Source organism: Pseudophryne corroboree, chromosome 4 (assembly GCF_028390025.1).
Source record: "Pseudophryne corroboree isolate aPseCor3 chromosome 4, aPseCor3.hap2, whole genome shotgun sequence".
Classification (NCBI taxonomy): domain Eukaryota; kingdom Metazoa; phylum Chordata; class Amphibia; order Anura; family Myobatrachidae; genus Pseudophryne; species Pseudophryne corroboree.
Genome location: NC_086447.1, coordinates 498,476,587 through 498,499,953, shown reverse-complemented (window position 1 = coordinate 498,499,953; position 23,367 = coordinate 498,476,587). Strand labels below are relative to the sequence as shown.

Sequence of the window (23,367 nt, the reverse complement as noted above, 5' to 3'; positions counted from 1 at the left end):
CAGCAATTATAAAAGCCCCATCCACATAGGTTGATTGGAATTTACCCAAAGCGTCATATAGCAGATCCAATGCATCACTTCCATTTACCTTTGGGGAAATATAGACAGCTGCAATTATTAGTGTCGTAAATTTCCTGGCCAGGTAGAAAGATCGACATTTAATAATTAGATATTCCACAGACTCAGAACAAAAGGTCTCAATAATAATGGCATCCGGACACCAATTATTGTTCAAATATATACAGAGCCACCGCCTCGATGCTTGCCTGAAGCCGACGTCCTATCAGCCCTAAATAAAATCATATCTCCAAAACCCACAGCTGCATCTGGAACAGAATTGTTCAACCAAGTCTCCGTGAAAATAAAAAGGGAGCAATTTCTCAGGTGACATTTATTTGCCACCTCTGCCTGTATAGCATCCATTTTATTTGTGAGGGATTGAACATTTGCCAGGAACAAACTTGGTAATGGAGGATTCAGTGGGCACAGTCTGAGTCTCACCCTCACATCAGCCCTCTTACCCCACTTTTGCCGCCTCTCCGTCCGAGGACGGCATTTCCAATAACGTCCCCTTCCCAAGCCAGGCTCCATGCAGCGTCTCCCATTCCTCCACCTCTGACCCCTGTTGCCCTGGGCATGGCCATCTCTATGACTGTCCTCACCCCCTTCCCTGCTGAACATGGCATCCACCTCCGGAGGATCAATCCAGGGCTCACTCACCAGCACCTGAGCGTCCCCCTTGCCCTCTGTCACAATCTCCCGACCCCCAGCCGCAGCATGCTCTGTCCGGTCTCTCAGCACAGCAGCCGACCTCAGCGTCTCATGTCCTGAAACCCAGCCAGTGGCATCGGCAGCCGCCGCAGCCTCAGCTCCAGGCGCGGCGTCAGTGCCAGAGACGCGCACAGCACCTGTCATGGCTCCAGCAACTCCCGGCACAGTGATCTCTCTGAGACCCGCCGCCACACCAGCTTTCCCCCGCAGACCCAGCATATCCTCCCGGGAATACACCGTCCACAGCTGGCAGTAGTCCCACACATTACCCACGTTAACAGCATTGTAAAGTGGCAGGCGGAGCTTTGATGATGTGGATCAGAGTGAATTGCATCATCCCCCCGCCCACTTTTGCACCTTGAGTAGGGGTGAGCGGAGGGTGTAGGGTAAGCAGGATTCAGGAGACTTTCCCACTTTTCCAGGAGGACAGGAGTGCCACTTTAAATCATCAAGTTTTCTTATTAAAAAAAACTTTTTTGTAAACAGTTACACCAAGACATTCTAAATATTTTTCTATGCAAAATGGCAGTTATTGAGTGAATAGCATACTGTCAGGCTCATAGTTTAGTTTAATTTAATTTAAGATTCAAAATGTATTTTTCATGGATTCAGTATAAGCAAAAAATAATAAAATATTTCAAAAACCTAATAATAATAATAATAATAATAATAATAATAATAATAATAATAATAATAATAAATTATATATATATATATATATATATATATATATATACACACACACAGTGTCGGACTGGGGCATGAAGGGCCCACCCGCGGAATGTAGTGGTAGGGGCCCATGTGTAGGGGTGTGGCCAGTCTGCAGAGGGGGTATGGCCACATTAGTTTATCTAACTATTAGAGAGGTCATGGTCTGGGCCCCTTGATAAATATATAAATATATATATAGTAAATGCTGGTAGTGCATGCATGATAATGTATCAGATAAATAGCAACACTGCACCATAGAAAATACACCATAGACCTGTGCAGTATAAGTTAACACATTTGTTATGTATAATTAGTACACAGTCTGGAACCTGATCCCTAGAAAGGGAGGAGGGACCCGCAGGCAGTGGGCACTACCCCTGTAGGCCAGTCCATATATATATATATAAATAGATGGATAGATAGATATACACACACACACACACACACACACACACACACACACACACACGTTAAAGAAAACTTTATTCACATGCCATCAAAAAAATCCCACAGCAGGGTAAGTCTCAAACTCCCGGACCTTGTAGCCCACCCCAAAAATGTGACTTTAGCTTTAATTACTTTAGCAACAGAATTATACAGGATCAGATCTGAGATTCTCCACAAATCCCGAATCCCACCCAGAATACTGTATGTCTCTGTGAGAATTATGATGGCTCTGTATATAAATTATCTATGAAGTATTGTACCTTCAAGCAGCAGAATAAGCAATTAAAAATACCTTGGCACTAAAAGAAATTCTACCACATGAGGTGAAACAATTGTCTTGTAAAGTCACATTTATGGACAAAGTTGATTTAGAAAAATGTGGCTTAACTTTTTTTTTTCCTTAATGCCTGAATAAGAATAAGAGAAATTGTTCTCGTCTGCACTAACAGACTTTTCTAAATTCTTTTTCTCCTTTTTCTTTCTTATGATAATTGGTTAATGCCATGGCAACATTTGAAACAAGAAGGCCTAACAACAAAAGCTGCACCGGGAGAGGATCAGTGCACTTTCACAGTGTCTATAGACACGGCAGCCTGCATCAGCTTTTTGAGAAAGTTATTTGATGGATGTGTCTCAAAAAGCATTGTGTTGGCTCAGGCAGCCAGCATGTAATTAATGCAAGGATTTCATTTAGAATCTACCTGATGCCTGTTGCAGTTTTGTATTGATGGCATGGGAGAATGTGTAAAGGGTGAACAATGAGCAAGCACATTCTTAGGGAACACCATGGTAGATATAACATATTTTAACATTTCTATTTAATTCCTTTATTGAAATGAACAAATGAGCACACTGCAAGCATGCACATAAAATCAATAAATGGGTGGTGATGACACTTTTTAAGCACCGCTATTAAATGGAGAGTCTACGCAGGTCTAACCACACATACAAAACTGTAAGATGAATTCTTGATTTCAAGTGTGATTTTGAAGTCTGAAGTGTTTAAATGTTTTTGTACATTCTTGTTGAGTGTTCATGCAGAGAGTTATCTGTCACATGTGCTCACCCTACTGATACGCTGCTACTTTAAGTAACTGCCTGAAAGGACACGAGCAATACTATTTTTTATTTATAATGGTAGGATCAGTGTCCATCTCATCTCATAGTTTCCCCCCAGGAAAAAGTTAAAGTTCAATCCCTTTAAAAGTATACTTGTTGTCTACACAGCTATTTTGTGGCCTGAAGAACCATTTCTCAGATTTCTTTTATTTTTTTAATCTGCAGAAAAATTGAATTAAGAATTTGTAGATTTACTTTAAAAAGCCTACAGTTCACAAAACAATACTGTAGGAACAATCTGTGTCAGTGTTATTTGTAGTACTCATCTGTTTACTTTTTAGGATGTTGAATACTTTTGCAAGACACTATGGGAGTAATTCTGAGTTGATCACAGCAGGAAGTTTGTTAGCAGTTGGGCAAAACCATGTGCACTGCAGGGGAAGCAGATATAACATGTGCAGAGAGTTAGATTTAGGTGGGTTATTTTGTTTCTGTGCAGGGTAAATACTGGCTGCTTTATTTTTACACTGCAATTTAGATTGCAGATTGAACACACCACACCCAAATTTAACTCTCTCTGCACATGTTATATCTGCCTCCCCTGCAGTGCACATGGTTTTGCCCAACTGCTAACAAAGTTTCTGCTGCGATCAACTCAGAATTACCACCTATAAGTACTGTATATTATCAGGACTGATAACAGATTACTTAGCATTGCCAGTGAATGTAGGGTACAGGGAAAGGATACTTACATTATACTTTATAGTTATGTTTGATGCCAACTTTTAGACCTTTAGTAGCGAGAATAAATGTTCACTTTTTTTACCTTATTTAAATTTTCCAATATATTGTATATTGAAATCTGTTCCTTTTGCATATTTACTGATTCCTTTATTTAGTATATTTAATTGTTTTCAAGACCCCTTTTGTTGGAAATAGAACTGATGATTTGTTGAGGTACACCTGTCTGAGCATTACTTTATGGCTGTATAGTAGAAGGTAGAACTGTTGTTGTTTATATGTGCCCTCTAATGTATTGGTAAAAGTAAGGGGTATGCCACGTGTAGGATACATTTGCACAATTACAAAAGTAATATTTCCATTGAGCTGTACAGGTCTACCATATCCGAAAATCCGATCTCCAAAATATTTCAAAATCTAAAAAGTTTCTGAGCATGACTGAGATAGTAACTCGTTTGCTTTCTGATGGCTCAATGTACACAAACTTTGGTTCATGCATAAAATTATTTCTCCCAGATATCTCATTATGGTATGCAAAAACAAAATATGGAAAAATCCAAAATCCAAAATACTTCTGGTCTGAAGCGTTTTTGATATTTGAGACTCAACCAGTAATCATGTTTTGATGATTTGTGTATGTGATGGGTCCCCATACCTCACTGCCATAAAAAGTAGGGGTTGGGGTGATGATGACCACAGTGAAAGTCAGACAGACTTTTGTGAGTGGCCTTTAGGTAGCACAATTACTGAGAAAGCTCTGCATTTTTCCTTCACAGCCACTGCAGCTAGTTTACATATCACTGATTGTTTATCTAATAAGTATAATAATTATTCTTTTAATTTTCTGCTGACTTTTCTCTGGAGCACCATTACTTTGGTAGATCAGTAGTCATGAGTTGATGATTTTCAATACTAGGATGCACAAACGCTCTTGGAAACCTTTTCCAGCTCATGGTATTAGTAGAAGGCTATCTGCATGTAACCATAACTTACAAAAAGTATTTTAGATCTGCAGTCAAATAATTGATGAAAGCACTTGAATATTGTTTTTACCATTTATCTTTTACTCTGCATGGGTTCTCATAGTATATACTTTTCATCCCAATTTATGTTTAAGATGTTACTGTTTAATATTTCAGGAGTAGCATATTGAGTGAAAGGCTTTTTTTAAACAAATTATGCAGATTTATTTCTATTCTTTGTATTGAACTTGTGTGCATGTTTCTTGATCAGACAGTGGATGATATCAGTGTGATCTGCAATGTAATGTCTTGGCATGAAACATCTTTGTTTTTGCTCAAGACATTTTGCTTTGCAAGAAAGGTGAAAACTCTCTTTTACAGTGTGCACTTGGCTGCTTTTCACAGCATACTGCTAACACAAATACCTCACTAACTGGGACCTTTTGGTTGTATAGCTGTATGGGTTCCACTCTTGCAGGAATGAAGGAAGGAAGGCCTATTTAAAAGATGTAGGTAAGCCTGATGTTTACGTACATCTCCTGTGATTTTAGGTCTGCGTATGCAGAGTAGCTGCGCTGCACAAGTGCAGATCTGGGCTGCAATATCTCTCACAGAGCACCAAATGACACTGCATGACTGCCTTGCTGCTGGTGTTCGTGGGTGACGATGGGGTGGCGACAAGCAGCGTTCCAGAAAAAGCATGCATGTTGGCCCCATTTTCTGGTTGATTGTACTGAAGCCAGTTGCTCCGTCCTTGGATATCTGATCTCCCAGATACAATAACTGTACTTTGTATTTGTGTGACCCATATCAAAATATTGATCATTTGGACATAATGAAGCATCCAACGTGTCTGTCAGATGCAATATTTTTGGAGTCGCAAATTGGTTGCACTGCTGCGGCCGACCAATAGACATTTCCTCTGCTCTTTCACATGGGAGGATTGGGGAAATGTCTGCTTCCCTATGGAGGAACCCAAATATTGTGGCCATACACTCAGATATCTCACTGTGTACAGTATGAGCACAGTTTATGCTGGTTTACAGACTATCAGATAAAATGTCTGTTGGTCTGACAGGCATGTTATCTGACCGTGTATGGCTGGCATTAGAAGGACAGATTAATGCCTGTGGGGGGCCACAGGACAACTAAATTGTGGGTCCTCTCCAATAAAACCCCTTGCCCTGCCTCCCACAATATAGTAACAGTGCACCCCACTCTGTTCCCAGTGCACCTGTTCCCAGCAATTGTGGGGTCAGATTGATCCTGTGTGGGGGGCAACCCTGTGTGTGTGGGCCCTGAGGCAGACCCTGTCACCCACTCCTTAATCTGGGCCTGCGCATTAGTCAGAAATGAATGCTATAAAAATCAGTATGGGTGTGATTTTACTGTTGTATGTGCATTGCAGCCCTTCTTTATTCTGCAGATAGAAAATCTTGAAGTAGAGTATAGGTACTTGCAATGCTCTCAATGTTTCTTTGCCATCTTGTTAGAGTCAGCAGTATAGTTCTTGATATTAAGAAATGTACCTCAATCACATGCTGCAAAATACTTAGTAAGCAAGTTTTTCAAAAGGGGAAGCTGTCTGGCTCTTGCTTAGTTCAGCAGTAGTTATATTTCACATACCGTAAGTCAGTATATAACTGTTAACTCTAGATATGTTTTACTGTAAACTGATTTTATGTTTCTATAAAATTCCTTAGAATTACAGTATTTATTATTTGTGTTCTTTTCAATAGTGGCAATTACTTTCATTGTAGCTATAGGGGGATTTTCAATTAGGAGTGTTTTTTCACCTAGGAGAAAAAAATTACACTTTTCGCTATTCTTTAGAGTGAATGGGGAAATGTCCTATTCAATAGCACTGCCATTTTTTCTCCTAGACGAAAAATTCCCCAGAAGTGAAAAACATGTGGATTGGCGAATACATGTATTTTCGAACTTGTGCTGGTGAAAATGCGGGCCGTTTTCACCAATTTTGAGGCATTTTTTGCCAATGCCTTTTCACTAAAAAAAGACGTGAAAAGGAATTTGCGTAAAAGCCTAAAAAAATGCGAAAACGGGCTGCAATTGAATACGCAGGAGAGTGAATTCGATAACTCTGAAATTTTTGTAATCAGATGCAGTTTGTTGTGCACGCCAGGTCCTACTAGCTGTACCATGCTCACACAGTTCTCCATACAAGAGAGAGGGGCAGCTTGGGATCTTAAAGTGGTCCTGGTATAAAATTCTGATGGCAGCCTCCAGCTGTAGGCATTTCCAAATTGTTAGTAGGCAGAGAGTCATATTGGTGGATTGCAGGCGATGTGTACACCACCACTCTGTCACCCTGGGTGCCTTCACACCACTGTAGAAGTTGTGGCCATGATGCAAGGTGTGACTAATACTTTATACAGTGCTACAGTAGGTCACTCTCCAATTGCTTCAACTTCAAATACACTGACAATGCTGTCTTTTCCCTATTAGATTTATATGGCTACATCTTCAAGAGCATAGCAGTTTGAAGACTGATAAACTTCCTTATAAAGTTGTATGACAATATAATGTTACCCACTGATAACAATATTAAGACATTTTTTAACAATTAAGATATATTTATAGCAAAATCAATACATGATTGGCATGTATAAAATGGAAAGTGACGTCCAGTGAGCTCTGTTTAATACAGACGGCCTCTAATTACATTTACACAATACCAAGAGCCTTGTGATGACCCCCGACGCAAAACAGAGTTGTTTGTGAAACCCTGCTCAATACTAATCGACTTCTAGTGCCCCCTATGTAATATGGAGAATCTTCCACTGTCCCTGCACAACACAGACTCCCCTACAGTGACCCTTAAATAATACACAGTGCCTTCTACTCTCTCCTGTACAATAAAGAGAGCCCTACAGTGACCCCCTACACAATAAACAAATCCTACCAGTGTCCACTGCACAACACATAAAGCATTTTAGTGATGCATGAACGTATTTACCACATGAATCCTGGATACAGGGCCTTATTTAGGTTTGGTAGCAAAACAAAAAAGCAAGCAACTGGGCAAAACCGTGTTGCACTGCAGGTGGGGCAGATGTAACATATGCAGAAGATTTAGAATTTGATGCAAAGCGATGTCATCAGTGACGGGAGCCAGTGGCAGTGGCGGCATTGACATGTACATACACACTTGCTGATGCCAGCAGCAACGAGCGACAGTTGGGATGGGGGAGGGGGGGTTGAGCGGGTGCCTTCCTTTTAGATGTCGGACAGAAGAATGACCCAAAATGACGGGTTTTATAACTCCTGATAAATAAACTCCTCAGTCTGTTCTGGTTATTCAGCAAACTACAAGTCTCAGTTTGTCCCTATTGTAGTGGAAAGTAACATTCTAGCCTACTCCTGTTCAGTGATTACAGATCCCAGTGTGTAGCTGAGCTCTGCTAGAGAAGTATACATATCATACTGTGTTCTAGTGGAAAGTCATCAGTCATCTTTCTGAGTTTAAAGACTGTTTCCAATTTCTCCCCTAAGTGTGGGTAATTATCTTCCTGCTCAGCTATCTTCTCCCGTGCCTACAGCTTTCATGATTTCATTTAAAGGACTTTAAAGAACTCCAGAATTACACCATGCTCCTGGTTATCTGCCTATTGTACCATTCATCTGTTGTGTGTCTACTATCTACAGATTACACCTGTTATTCTACTGGACACTCCAACACCGCTACTTGGTCATATTAGCCAATCCTGCAGGTAACTGAGATTGTTCTTATGAAGAGGAACTTGCTCAGACCTCCTATTATATTCCATAACCATCAAGCTGTACAAACACCTTGGCCACTGTAATGAGTCCAAACCTACCACAGATCCTAACAGTTTGCATTCAGCACAAATATACCATATTTCACTTTATTACACCATTAGAAGTGTAATCAGTGCTGGAACATGAACCCATGCCAGACTGTGAATAAACCATCTCCACAATTGAACTTCAAAACCTCACATTTTGGCAGCCACCACATTGTTTGGACGCAGCAAAAAAGATGATGTAGCTACAGTATAAGATGTATTTCACAACCTTCAGATTTTCACACAAGTGACACTGTAGGTCTTGTACCTGTTAGGACATAATTAAGAGATTTAATCTCGCCTAATTGAGGATGGTAAGTAGAGTATGGTGGATTGTTACAATTGGACATTACTGGTACATTATTGATATGGTTCTGGTCTGTATATTAGACATTTATTGTATATGTTTGTTCTTCTGGTCCACTCTTCTAACTCTATCCTGCTGTACCTCTAATATTAACTGTTTTAAAGAGTATAAGAAGAGTTTTAGTAATAAAAACACTAATCAAAATGTCATATTATTTCCTTATTGACTAAATAACACTCTTCTTACTCCCCTGGCTAAAAAAGACCCTTATTAAAAACAGAACCATAGCTGCTTTGCAAAGTTACTAAATTATTACATACTTTATTAGAACTGCCCCTTAGTTATTCCAAACTAAATCAATAATGCAGAAGACACAAGGTAAACTAAATAAAGTAATACTAGTTTTTACCACTTAAATCTATTAACAAAATGTAGGATTCCCCCGGTGTCAACTGTCCTAAGAATACTCCTCAGACTAAGGGGGTTATTCAGTAAGGATTGCAGATTCTGCAATCCTTTCTGTCGCATGCTGGGGGCTGCTCATCACAGGGCAAGACTGCCCAGCATGCTAAATGGCCTGCCCAGTGGCTTCGGACGCAATTTAATTGCAGTCGCAGCAACTGTGGATGACTCCCTGCAGCCGCAACTAGGCAGGGTCCACCACCATTTTCTTGATTGTAGCGGCTGAATGTGACATCACGCTGCCTACCCCAACACACTGCCAACCAGCCTCATTTTGCGCTCGCCACACCCCTCCCTCCGCCCGCCATGCGAATACCTCTGCTTGGCAATCAGGCAGAGGTGTTCGCAGCCAATGCGATCAGATCGCATTGGCTGCTAGTGCACTCGCAGGATCTGACCTGCATGTGCACTCTAGCACAGCCAATGATAAGCGATGCAACCGAATAACCCCCTAAATTACACAAATTCATAGTAGCCTTTTCAATACTGTACCCTAAGTAAATACAAAACCAATATATACTTAACCCTAGTCCTACACACACATATCCACGTATAGAATATTTAGTTGGACCTCGGTCTAATTTATAAAAAAGGCTATTAATGAGGCAGGTACTGTATATGTACATGTAATACTTTAACTCAAAGTAGGGTATGCACATCAGGTATGCACATCAGATACTTATATACCTTACTGTATAGTCTATCGCTTACTGCAGTAGATATTATGTATTTATTTTCACTAATAGAAGTGTATACGAATGGGGTACCTGTTCCATTCGATTCCTTTTTCAGCACCCTCTTGCTCGGGAAAGCTCACTTTTAGACATACCTGGGACTGTTGTCAATTAGTTGGAAGCTTAGCCTTACTATAGTGACTATGGGCCCTTCTGCAGCTTGTACTGCCACACAGTGCTACATCTGAAATACCTGCCCTGTCAACTACTGACAAAATGGTACACCTCCTGACAGGCTCTTTCCTCCTATTTACTAACTCAGGCTGACCACTGACAAGTACCTCAGAGAACTATTTGCTGTGTTTAAGCCTCCTCTTTTTAGAGTGACGCACATGTCGCCAGGTTTCCCGCTCAGGCCTTGTGCTATTGTTCTGCCACTGTATACAGTTTGTGGAAGTCTGTTTCTCTCAATCTTCTCTCAAGAAGTTGGTCACATACCATACCTACTACCCTACCATTCAGCCTTTCCCTCCTTTCCCTGTCACCTCACTTCACCTCCATCTGCATCACACTGTACTCCCTCCCTGCTCTCCTCTTGCAGTTTCATCTCCTAGTTTAGGCGCCCGATCCAACACTACACCTGCTTTATCCCTGCCATCCAAATTCATCCCACCTCAATGCTACAGAAACCTTGATAATCTCATTTGCATGTATCCCACAAACTCACACCCCCTATCCTGTACCCCCTGGAATGTCAGATCTGTAACAAATTGGTCCCCACCCATGACCTTATCATCTTCAACTCCCTGAATTTCCCAGCCATTACTGAAACCTGGATTACTCCCTCTGACACCACTTCTCCTGCTGGGGGCCTCACTTTCTCACCCCCCCCCCCTCTGACCCAGGGGTTGCCAGATCGGTGGTGTTGGGGTCTTTTATCCTCTAGCTACTACTACTAACTCATACCCGCAGAACCATCCCTTATAGTCTCTACATTTGAGATCCATGCTATGCACCAACCTGTTCATCTTTGAGTAGCTACCATATAATGTCCCCCTGGCATTCCCTCCAAATTACTCATTAACTTTACTTCCTGGCTTGCTCACTTCCTCTCTTCTGACATTCCCGCCATTATTTTAGGCAATTTCAACATCCCAATTGATAGCCTCACAAAATCCCTTGCCTCTAAACTCCTTAACCTCACATCTTCGCTTTGGTCTCTCCTAGTGGACCTCCTCACAAGGGCGTAGCTACCATAGGTGCAGGCAGTGCAGCTGCTATGGAGCCCAGAGCTGAGAGGGACCCATCTTCTCTGTCAAAGTTACCTGTGCTATATACATTTTTCGCCATTAGGTGGTAAATAGGGGTCCTTTCAAACATTTTCCTTGTGGCCTGCAGTATATCTAGGTATACCCCTGGACCAAACCTGATCATTGTAGTGTGGTATAAAATGAACTGGAGGGCATTTAATGTTCTATAATATGAACCGGGAAACTGTAATGAGGCACAATATGAATGGGGAGCACTATATATTATAATGTGAATTGGGGGTACTGTGTGCATAATGTGTACTGGCAGCTCTGAAATGTGACATAGGGTGAACTTTAGCACTACTGCGATTCATAAAAGAAATTAGGGCACCACTATGGGGCATAACATTAGATAAGGCTCTACTATGGTTCAGAAAATGAACTACGGCACTATTATAGGGCATAAAATTAACAACTGCTGCAGAGAAGTGTCTCTCTAGAAGCATTGGGATGGGGGCCCCTTCAAAATGTTGCTATGGGGTCCACAAAGTTCTGGCTACACCCATGCCTCCTTGCCCTTCCATGTGAATGTGTCTGTGATCTGGTCTTCACTTTATGATATTTCTGATTTCTACAACTCCACATTTCCCCTCTCTGACCACCATCTGCTCTCTCTTAACATATCTTTCTCTGCTTCTCCAGGTTTGCCTTCTTAGGCTACCATCACTAAATGTAACATTGAGACTATTAATACCACTTTCCTGTCCTCCCTGTTTGACTCACTTCTCTCTCCTGTTCTCTCTTTCTCAATCATGCCCTAAACAAGCCACTTCCCTATAAAATGCATCCCTTACTTCTGCACTTGACCATCCACTATTCACCTTCACAGGTCAACACCTCAACCCTGGCACACCAATGCACCAGATATCTGCAAAAATGCTCACATACTGCCAAGTGACAGTGGGGGGAATACTGCTCCGAGGCATACTTCCTCCATTTCAAAATTATGCTCTCATCCTTCAGTGCTGCCCTTTGCCTTGCTAAACAGTCATACTTCAAAAACTTTACTCCTCACAATCTTTGAACCCACAGAATCTTGTTGCCACTGTCTGCTCCATCCACTGCCCACCACAACCTCATCTCCCCTTCTCACTCTCTGCTCTTGACTTTGCCACTTTCTTCACATCTAAAATTGACTCCATATGTCTGGACATCAAATCCCACCAGACCAGTAGCAACCAGCCACCACCTTTTCTACCTTCCAACCCCTCAACACCCCTCTTACCAACTCAGAAATCTTTCTCCCATGTATCTGGTGAGGGAGTCATGACCCTCATCCCCCCCCCCCCCACCACCACCATCTCCACCTCCTGACTAGACCCTATCCCTTCCTGCCCCTTTCCTTTAGAATGTAAGCTCTCATGAGCAGGGCCCTCTTCCCTCATGTACTTTTCCTTCTCTTACTTAAACTATCTTCTACTCCATACTTCCTTCGATGGCACCAAAGCCCTCGGTTTTCTGCCGCCCCGATACTGATTTCAGTGTTGTCTGCTGATGCAGCTATGTTAATATACTCTGTACATGTCCTATACTGTCTTGAACTGTAAGTCACTGTTTTATTGTTTTGCTTATTTATGTACTTATTTATGTATTTATGTAAGGTAAATAATAATAATAATAATAATAATCATCATCATCATCATCATCATCATCATCATCATCATCACCATAGCTTAAGCTCCTTCTGCTTATTTTGAATCTGGACATAGGGTCCCCATCTCCATGGTAACTGCCACCTCAGCTGTCATTACTGCAAATACACATCCCACATACTGTAAATATATGTAATGTTGGCAGCACAAGTAACCCTTTAATGCCAATACGAAAACACTGCAATACTACAGATGTAGACATGCTTATCTTACTGCGATGTAAGATACATACTTATCTTACTTGCTCCATCAATTCCTTTAGGAATTAATGGAGCAAATGGAGCTATCACCGGCTGTGAATAATCGCAGCCTGGCATGCCATGCAGCAAGCTGTGTTGCAGCATACTGCATTGCAGCATAGATGAGCATGGCTATATCTGTACATTCACAGTAAAGTGTTTTACTGCAGGTTAATATGCCCTTCCTAGTTTTTCTAAAAGGCTCCTATAATAAATATTTTCATCTAATACACTCAACATTTATATTATTTATATGAGTAGTATGTTGCATTAGACTAGCAATAACTATAAAGCAAAGGGCAAAAAAGAAGTTGCGGCCCGGGTGTTCCAGACATATGTAATTACCCCCCCCCCCCATTCACGCCGAACCGCCCCCGCAATGCTCTGTCTTCTCCCTGGAAAGGGAGCATTGCCCAGTGACTGCTCCTCCTTGATTGACAGGCAAAGGCAATTGCATTTTCTGCGCAGAAAATGTGGGAGCATGCATAGGATGGGTGCTGCACATGCGCCCGCGGTGCATTCTAAAAAATTCCGGGTTGCATCGCAATTTGGATTCCAACCTGAATTAGCCCCTATATCTGAAGTATAATAATGAAAATAATTGATCCTTGTTTGAAATTCCAATAACAATCACAAAAATCCTTTATAAAATATATTGAAATAATGTGAAGACTTTGTTGATGGGCTTTGTTGATGGGGCTTTGTTATCTGAATTGTTTTAAACAAAACTCCTAACGTCATATAGAGAAAAGCTGCAATCTGGCATTAATAGTTGGAAATGTGGAAAATCCAAGTAAAATTTAATAGACCTAAAAAATTTTATAGACGTGGTGCATTTAACACGTGCAGTTGTTGTTCTAATAACATAGCTCTATATGAGTCCTATAGCAGTGGGAAAAAAAAGTAACATTAAATAAACCATTTCCTGTTCCTTAATGTTGTATACTTACTAAACTGTCCATGCAGGAAGCAATACGTTGACAGCAAGACCAGAACATGTAAACAACACGAACACCAGAAATCAAGGTACACGAGATATACAGACATTTTAAAGACAAACATAATTTGGATCCTTCTTTGTTAAGCAGTTTTGGAATTTAAAGGTCAAATTGGGGTTTAGAGGTGGAGATAAATTATGTGCTCTTTACTACTTTAAAGTGAAACATATTGGATATATAATAACCCTGACACCACGACTGATGTTAATTCTATTATCTTAATGGTTATTCATGACAAAATATTGTTTACATACATATAAACTAATTTGATGTGAATAAAAATGTATATACATTTTTTTTTAGACTTTGTCTTTATTTAGTATTGATAATTGTATTGTCAGAACTTACAGAAGTTGATATACAGTAGGTGGCAGTGGTGTGCAGGGTCGGCAACAGACATCTTGGGGCCCGGTACAGTAATATCTCTGGGGCCCCCTCAGAGCAACAGAATTTTTCTGCACTATATAATAAACTGTTATTAAATAAATAAATAAATATATTTTTTATTGATCTACAGTATACAGATATATAACTATGTATATCTCTCCTTTCTCCGCCACACACACCACGGTCTGTCTCTCCCCAATAGCTCCATGATGATTCCCTGCTCCCATCCCTGCCGGACACTAAGTGGCATATACTTGGGGCCCCTCTGATCCTTGGGGCCCAGTACAGGTGTCACCTTTGACCTCCCCTGTCGCCGGACCTGGTGGTGTGTGATGAAGGTCAGTTCACACAATAAATAACACACCAGGTTGTGATTTATTAACTAGACAGAATGGTTTGCAAAATAACAAATAGTTAATAGTGTCATGACTGTGGTTTTTGTGAACCCAGTGTGTATGTGAAGTCTGTGCGGGTAACTGGAGGACTATGTGTATATTTGGCTGGTCTGTGGGAATCAGTGAGATGAAGTAGTAAGGAGTGATCCCTGACCGGGGGTCGAACCCGTGCCTCAGCAGAGGGAGCCCTATCCTAACCACTGGATCACCAGGAACTTGGTGTTGATGGCAGGATGGTGAATGTATTGGTGAGAATTAACTGGATATACTGTCACAAGAGTAGGTGTTCTCAAGGTTACTATGAAATAGGTTCTCTGGAGTTGCACAGAACTGGGAGGAGAGCTAAAGACGTTGAAACAGAATGATTACCGGTGAGACTGAGAACCGGGCTGGTTACTGGTGAGACAGAGAACCGCACTGTGAACCGGGCTGTGTACCGGTATACTGGAACGCAACTGTAATCCAGGCTGGTACTGGATATAACTGGAAATGCAACCGTAAGTAGAACAATGACTGTGGCTGTGACTTTAAGAGAAGGCTGAAGAAGAACTGAAGACTGTAGCAGTGACTTTAAGATGAGGCTGAAAATCTAAAGGCTGAAGAATACTGCGACTGTGTCTTTAAGACAAGACTGATGAATACTGCGGCTGTGGCTTTAAGTTGAGACTGAAGAATACTGCGGCTTTAAGATGAGACTGAAGAATACTACGGCTGTGTCTTTAAGACAAGACTGACAAATACTGCAGTTGTGTTGTGGCTTTAAGACGAGACTGAAGAATACTGCAGCTGTGTCTTTAAGACAAGACTGATACTGGACATAACTGGTAACACAACTGTAATCCAGACTGGGTAGGGAAAAAGCAGAGTTTTCAGGAACCAAAGTAAAAGTGTTACCTTTTAGGGAGCTCAGCTATGAAGCTCACACAGAGCTGTGTGACACAAGGAACTGGCAGTTTCTGTAACACAAATCTCTTGACTTATACTTCCTGGTCCTTGGTGATTGGTGAACAAAGTCAGGTGATTCAGAGAGTCTCAGGCTGGCACAGGATTGGATAACTCCAGGTCAGGTGATCAGACCCTGTCACATGAGTACTCCAGGTTAGACTCTGATGTGGGGTGAGGCCTAGCAGGCCAAAAAAACACTGAAGCCTAAACTTCTACAAATAAACAGAGGATGCTGACTTTTAGGCCTAAACTCCATATTTCTGAGCATAGTGGAGAATGTATCTGGTGACCATTGGAGTCAGAGAGGCATATAGTAGAATGACAACAATGATTGCTGTGTAGGCACAGCATAGAGAGACTTGCTGAATTCCCACAGAAGGTTAATCACCACAGGTGGAGCTCGTTAACTCTTACCTTCCAGGCAGATAACTCAGCACTCAGGAAACTCATGTTACTGGCAAGCTGTTTATTCCAGTGAGCAGAAGAGACGTAGGATCCAGGACAGATGGCAGAGGTAAGTCACCAAATATGAGAATTACAGTCAGGATCATGACAAATACAATGTATTTAGTAGTTTCACCAGATCTAGCCAGGAATATGTGGGTGGAATGGATCTGTTGACCCAGGTTGTGTGCTGTATAGGGAGGAAAAATCTCGTACTACTATGCCATGGTGGCAGTGGAGTAAAGTATATAGCATACCTCCCAACTTTAGAAAGTTGGGAGGCGGGATTCAAATTAGGGAGCGTGGCCTCATGGCTAGGGGCCGTAGCCTCACAGAAGTGCCGTGATCATGGGCCATGCCCCCATTTTTACCGCTGTGGGTTCATGATCAGCGCTTTATGAGGTCATGCCGTGATGTTACTCTGACACAGTGCACTCTCCTCTAACAATCTGTTTATACTATCTACTGTATATGCTGATATTAACTATCATTAGGTACACCCTTACTGTCTACTTCCTCAACTTAAATTCTTTCAGTAGAGGGCAATAAAAAATATAGTCTGCTACCCAAAATAGCTAGAGAACCATCATTTATACTGGTATGCACTGGCATACAGCAAGTCACATTACATGCGTAACGTAGAATTTAAGCAATATTCATTGTCCCTAAAACCATCTAAAGATAGGAAGTGAAATACTCATGTTGACCTTTTGAACTATCGACCTAGTATATGTCGACCTAATGACCATGCCAACCTAGTGACCCTGTCAATCTAATGCATGCCAACCAATAGTGGTCGACCTAATGACTGACGACCTAAGTGGTGTCGACCTAATGACCGTTTCCTGCCACTGCTGTTTTTAGGTTTGTTTTGTTTTATTAAAAAACATTTTATCTCACCCTCACATGCTGGTCAGAGTATTTGGGGTTGTGTAGCATATGAGTTGTCTATGCTACACCTCTGTCTGTACTGTCTCTCTGTATAGAAATGTATTGTGACTTAACTCATATAATACAGGTTAGGTATGAAATCCCAGCAGTCGGGATCCCGATAGTCAGAAGATTGACAGCAGAATCCTGATGGATTCCAGTAAGTATTTTAATCATAACTATTCCCCTTTCCCTAACCGTAACTCACTCCTCCTGCAGCATAACCCTAACCTCCCCATCCTGCAGCCTAACCCTAACCATCCCCCCCTGCAGCCTAACCCTAACCATCCCCCCCTGCAGCTTAACCATAACTGACCCTCCCACAGCCTAACTCTAACCTTTCTCACCCCTCCTGCAGCCTAACCATAACCATCCCCTCCTGCAGCCTAACCATAACTGACCCTCCCACAGCCTAACTCTAAACTTCCCCACCCCTCTCAGCTTAACTCTAACCATCCCCCCTAGTGCCTAACAATAACCCCACTACTTAACAGTGGGATCTGTCAGGACTCTGTCCATCAGGATTCTGCTTGCGGTCTTCTGAGTGTCAGGATCCTGACTGCTGGAATTTTGCCTTCATCCTGTAACATGCATCTACACTATAAGGCATATTTACTTTGGAAATTAGCGCAATTAGTGGTGTTTCCTTAGATAAATAATTATATTGATTGACAAGAGACATAATTTGTTAAAAAATATTCATTTTGGCTTTCTTGTAGACTATGTTCTTGTAGACTTTGTGTATGTACAGCAACACAGAGTATGCTGGTTCACTATAAATATGAAGTAACAAAATAATTAGGAAATTTACCAAGGATATCTTGCTAATTGTTTGAGATCCTATACTGTATAACCGATTGTGGCTTATATAGACTGCAGTGTATACATGCTAATTATAACTACAAACTATACGTTTGGGAAAAGTGAGGAAAGAAGAAAAACATAATTGTATTTTATACAAAATAATGTGCATTGAGCTAGGATATATAATATTTGGGTCTCTCAATTCTTACACAAATATGTGTACTTCACTCTCACAAATGCAGATACTGTCATTGCAATGTTAAAGAGAAAATTACATAGAATTACACTTGTTATCCTTTCATGTATTCAGAGAATGAGTGATGTAAATAGTGGCACCTACTGTATTACTTAATACATACAAACACACATGTGGACTTGATGTGTGCACTTAGAGATTTTCCATTGTCAATAATGCCTTCCCTTCCTAATAATAGAGGAGAGGGGCCCAAGTACCCGTAATTCCATATAGCCAGATCTTCTGACTTCTGCCTTCAGCACTGATCGAGTCTCTAGCAATGGACACAGTGTGGCTCATTCAGAGTTGCACAAGTATGATTTGTGAATAGAGCTTATGATTTTTAGCACTGTGCATGCTCTGTAGAAAGTTGTACACATCTCACTCATAACTCAACTTGCAGCTGAATAGGTGTGCAGTAACTGGTCAGCAATTGGGCTAATTTACTGTTGAAGATATGAAGAAGGAACTGCAGGCTATGCTGAATTCTGCATGCTCAGAGATAAGATTGATTTAGACCTATCCAGATGGGATGCAGTTAAATTCCCAGTGGTCAGGATACTGATGCCGGATTCCAGATTGCTGACAATGCCGCCAGCTGGCATTCTGGCTCACAGGGGCTATTCCCATTCGAGGGTGTCCATGACACCTATAAAGCGGAAATAGAACCTGTGGCGAGCACAGCGAGCCACCGAGCCTGCAGTGTGGCGAGTGCAGTGAGCCCACAAGGGGACTCTCTGCGCTCGCCATGCTGCTGGCATACTGACGGCTGGGATGCCGTTGTCTGTATACTGACAGCCAGCATCCCAACCGTCGGTATTTCATACTGATCCCATTCAGACACATATCTTTCACCAGGTATAGTGCTGGTGCAAGTGTGCGTTGATTATAAAGGTCGCTGTCTGAAGACGCATACTGTATACTTGGCATACAGATGAAGAGCCCCATTAGTTCTGTGCATGCAGTGCAAGTATAATCACAGCCAATTTCCATGCAACATGGAATCCACTCGCGCACAAAGGGGGGGGGGGTTTCCGAGTACCTGGAAACCCCCCCTGATGAGACAAGTTTTTTATTTTTGAGACGGAGACTGCAGTGTCTCCGTCTCAGTAAAAGCTGCGATCGCGTACGCGACCACGATAGTGAGCTGCTGCAGCAGAGAGCTATGTAGCTCTCTTTATAGAGAATGTCCCGGGGGAGCTGCTGGCTGCGCATGCTCAGCCACAGCAGCTCCCTCCGTCCTCACACAGTGCCGCTGGTTTGCCCCTGCCTCCTATGCCCTGGTGATACTCTATGTAAGTATAACATATACAGTATGTATACTGTATATGAAATTTGTATGTATGTATGTATGTATGTATGTATGTATGTGTGTGTGCTTGTGTGTTTATATATGTATATATGTATGTATGTGTGTTTGTTTGTGTATGTATCAATGTGTGTGCTATGTATGTGTGTGTGTATATATATATATATATATATACTGTATATATGTATTCATGTATATATATATATACATACACACACATACACACACACACACACACACACACACACACACACACACACAGTTTATGAATATATATGTAATCTGTATACACGCATACATTCACTCCACGGTGGAAACCTCCCTTACTAAATACTGTGTTTGCCACTGGAATCGTCTCCAGTTTCTATAAGACTTTCAATTCTCTCTGCTATGGATAGAGCTGAAACAGCATCAAAAGAGGTTGGCAGTGGATCTTGGCTGCATGTATATGTAAAATGCATCTAACTAGCCCTACAAACAGAAACAGGAAGTTAATAATACACAGCTGTTAGGTTTTTAAGATGTGGAGCCTATTTCTGCAAAATAGTTTATTTTTAGCTCTTGTCCTACTGTGTATTAGCAACTTTATCATAAATAAATGTAGCTGAGCACTTAAAAAACACTGCTTCCTCAAAAAAAAAAAAAAAAAAAAAAAGCTTATTTTCTGGAATAGAAAATAGATTTGATTTCAAAATAGCTGGATTTCATGAATTTCTCAAAAGTAGTAAATTAAACTTTCTCCACACTAGATATTTCTACATGTGATAGTCATGGTTGGAACCCTAAATCAGCTCCAAAGCTGATATGCGGGTCACAGCAAACGTGCAACTAGAGGCATGGGTGTACCTATAATGGATGCAGGGTACATGGTGTATATGGGCACCAAGGTCCAGGGGGTCCACATCGCACATCTTGCACTTATGTTCGATTAATTACCTCTCCGGAGTCCAGCATTGGTGCTGCTTCTGCTGAAGAAATAAAGCCTAGTTCACACTAGACGATCCCCGCCGATGCCGATATTGGCGGCAGCGGGGACCATACACACTTGTCGATGCCGGCATGGAAGATGGCAGCGACGGCAGCATGGCTGTCGTTAACGAGGACCTCCCTCGTCTGTACATGTTCAGACGAGGGAGGGGGTCATTAACGATGCGCTGGAGCATCGTGTACATTGAGTGTACACACTGGATGAGATTGTAAAGGATCCCACTCAGATCGGCCCTTCTGAGTGAGATCTTTCATCTTCTCGTCTAGTGTGTATGGAGCTTAACTTGGAAAATGGCATGGAGGCCATTTTCCTGGTGATTTGCGCATATGCAGCAGAGATTTGTGTGGTACCCAACTAGTCTGTGGTAACCGGATGATAGATCTACACTGTCTAGATCAGCGGTGGCCAACCTGTGGCTCTTGAGCCGCATGTGGCTCTTTCTTTATTCAAATATGGCTCCAGACACTCTAAATCATGTGACCACAACAGATACAGAAACCGCTGCACTCCAGCCAGACACGCAGCAGCACTACAGGGACTGAAAACTGAAGGAGTCAGATAATAGAGGTGAGACACCCACAAGCAAACAGAGGACACATTAGGGACTGCTGCAATGGCATGAGTTGATGGGGGGGATGTAGTGATACATGAGGGTGGGCTAGAGTGACACATGGCAGAGCTGGCTGGAGAGACACAGGAGGGTCCTGGCAGGAGTGACGTGGGAGGGTGCTGGAAGTAGTGACACATGGGAGAGCTGGCTGGAGTGACATAGGAGGGTGTTGGATGGAGTGACACATGGGGGAGCTGAAGTTTATTATATGAATCTGCCCTTTTCAATTATTTTTTGTGAAAGTGGCTTTTTCAATGGATCTGGTTTTAAAAAATGTATTTTATGTCGTTCTGGCTTTTTCAATGTATTTTATACCAGGGGTATGGTCTAGCAGGCACAAGGCCACATTCCATTTTTGCATGCACGCCATCGGCTCGATGTCGGCTCTTTGACGTACCTAACAAGGTTTTTTGGCTCTTTGTCACTGACTGGTTGGCCACCCCTGGTCTAGATAGACAGTCAATATGTTGACACCATATGGTTCACATCAGGGACGTGCAGTCAGGGGAGGCAGGGGAGGCAGTGCCTCCCCTGTCATCAATGATTCAAATAATACAAAGAAGATACTTATGACACATATTCTGTGCCATAAGTATCTGCTTTAGCCTTTGTATTATGTTGATCATTTTTTACCAACTAAAAACCAGTGTCAATGTGTTTTGGAGGCACCGCTCTCGGTGCCTCCTGTTGTCAGTGAAGAAGGGCTGGAAGAGGAAGGGGGGGGGGGGGCAGGTATTGGTCAGTCATAGCCCATTGAAAAAAAACCCTGTAAGCGGCACCTCTAGAAGTGCCGCTTTGACAGGGGCGTGCTGACAGCCCTTATCATGCAAGCACGCCCTTGTCACTGATCTGATGTGATTGGCCGATTTCGGGGCAAGCGGGGCGGGGGGGAGCACTAATTATTATTATTTACATTACTTTACTATGCGCCTGCCCGTCCCCCAGTAACGCATAGCGGCTGCCAAGTGAAGTCCGACCTGAGGGGGAAGAACGGCCGCGATTCCCTCTCCTCTCACATGCAACTGACATACCTGCGGTGACAGAAGAGGACAACGATGGGTGCCGGGATGTCTGCGCAGTACTCCCCCAGTGACCCAGAGCACAGAAGCAGCAGCAGCCTCTCAGCCTCCCTGGGGCAGATGTGCCCCGGCTCTGAGATCCCAGCTCCCCCAGTCTGCAGCAGGCGGCTGGGGATCAGAGACAGCGGGTAGGCAGGAGTCCTCCGGCTCTTAACATCAGACTTCAGCCGCAGCACCAGTGCCGGATTTAAAGCAGGTTGTGTGGGGATGAATGTGCTCGGCACTCTACTCCCATTCCTTGGGGCTCTGCTCCATACTCTTCAAGCCCAGCCCAGGCTGCTGGCTGACTGCAGCTCTGGCAGAATGAAGATGGTGGCTGAGGGCATGATCCTCCACATCACAACAGGGGCCACTGACAGGTAAGGCACTAGCTTCCCACTTCCATGTCATTAAATTAGAACACAACTCCAGGGAGCCGTAGACAGAATATGATAGGGACCCTGAGGGCGGCAGCCTGATCACCCGCAGTGAGGACACCATCTGCGACAGCGGCCTGGGTGCCACAGGGTCCTCCATGTTGCATGTAGCTTACAGTGTTGACTCGGTGATCAGGCAGCCCACCCTTAGCAATTTATCACTGAGCATCAGCAGCCCATAGATGTAGAGGCAGCAGTGGTGGTGCCTGAGAGTGCCGGCAATCCATGTATCCTGCAGCCCCCATCCCAGCTGCTGCAGCAGGGCCTGTCCTATATACCCACATAGTGTTCTGCAGAGAGGGCATAATTGCACTGTGCCCATTGCCCTATCACCTATGTCTACCAGCAGGGCCACACTGGTCATCTGACAGTCTGGTCCAGTCAAGCAGGCGATACACCTCCTGGCGATGCGTTCTGTGTGTGCGGATTTTGTAGAATTTGGCTGTGTCATGACGTCACTTTGCACAGCAACATATTTGGTGACACATTGGGACGAGGAGCTGAGGAGTTGTGAGTGGCATTACAGCTCTCCCGGTGCTGCCTTCTCCTGCTCTCCCGTCTCCCACTATTCCTCCTCTCTACCTCTCCCACTATTCCTCCTCTCTACCTCTCCCACTATTCCTCCTCTCTACCTCTCCCATCTCTGACTATTCCTCCTCTCTAGC

At 42.7% G+C, this 23,367-nt stretch overlaps 1 long non-coding RNA gene across 1 annotated transcript in view; it reads left to right on the top strand.

Annotated features, from left to right (window-relative positions):
- LOC134911552 (uncharacterized) overlaps positions 1–3,380 on the top strand; it is a 33,641-nt gene extending 30,261 nt beyond the window's left edge. The window contains exon 4 of the long non-coding RNA XR_010176665.1: positions 2,456–3,380. This is a non-coding gene — a long non-coding RNA (uncharacterized LOC134911552). The remainder of the gene's footprint in view (positions 1–2,455) is intronic.
- The last annotated feature ends 19,987 nt before the right edge of the window (positions 3,381–23,367 follow it).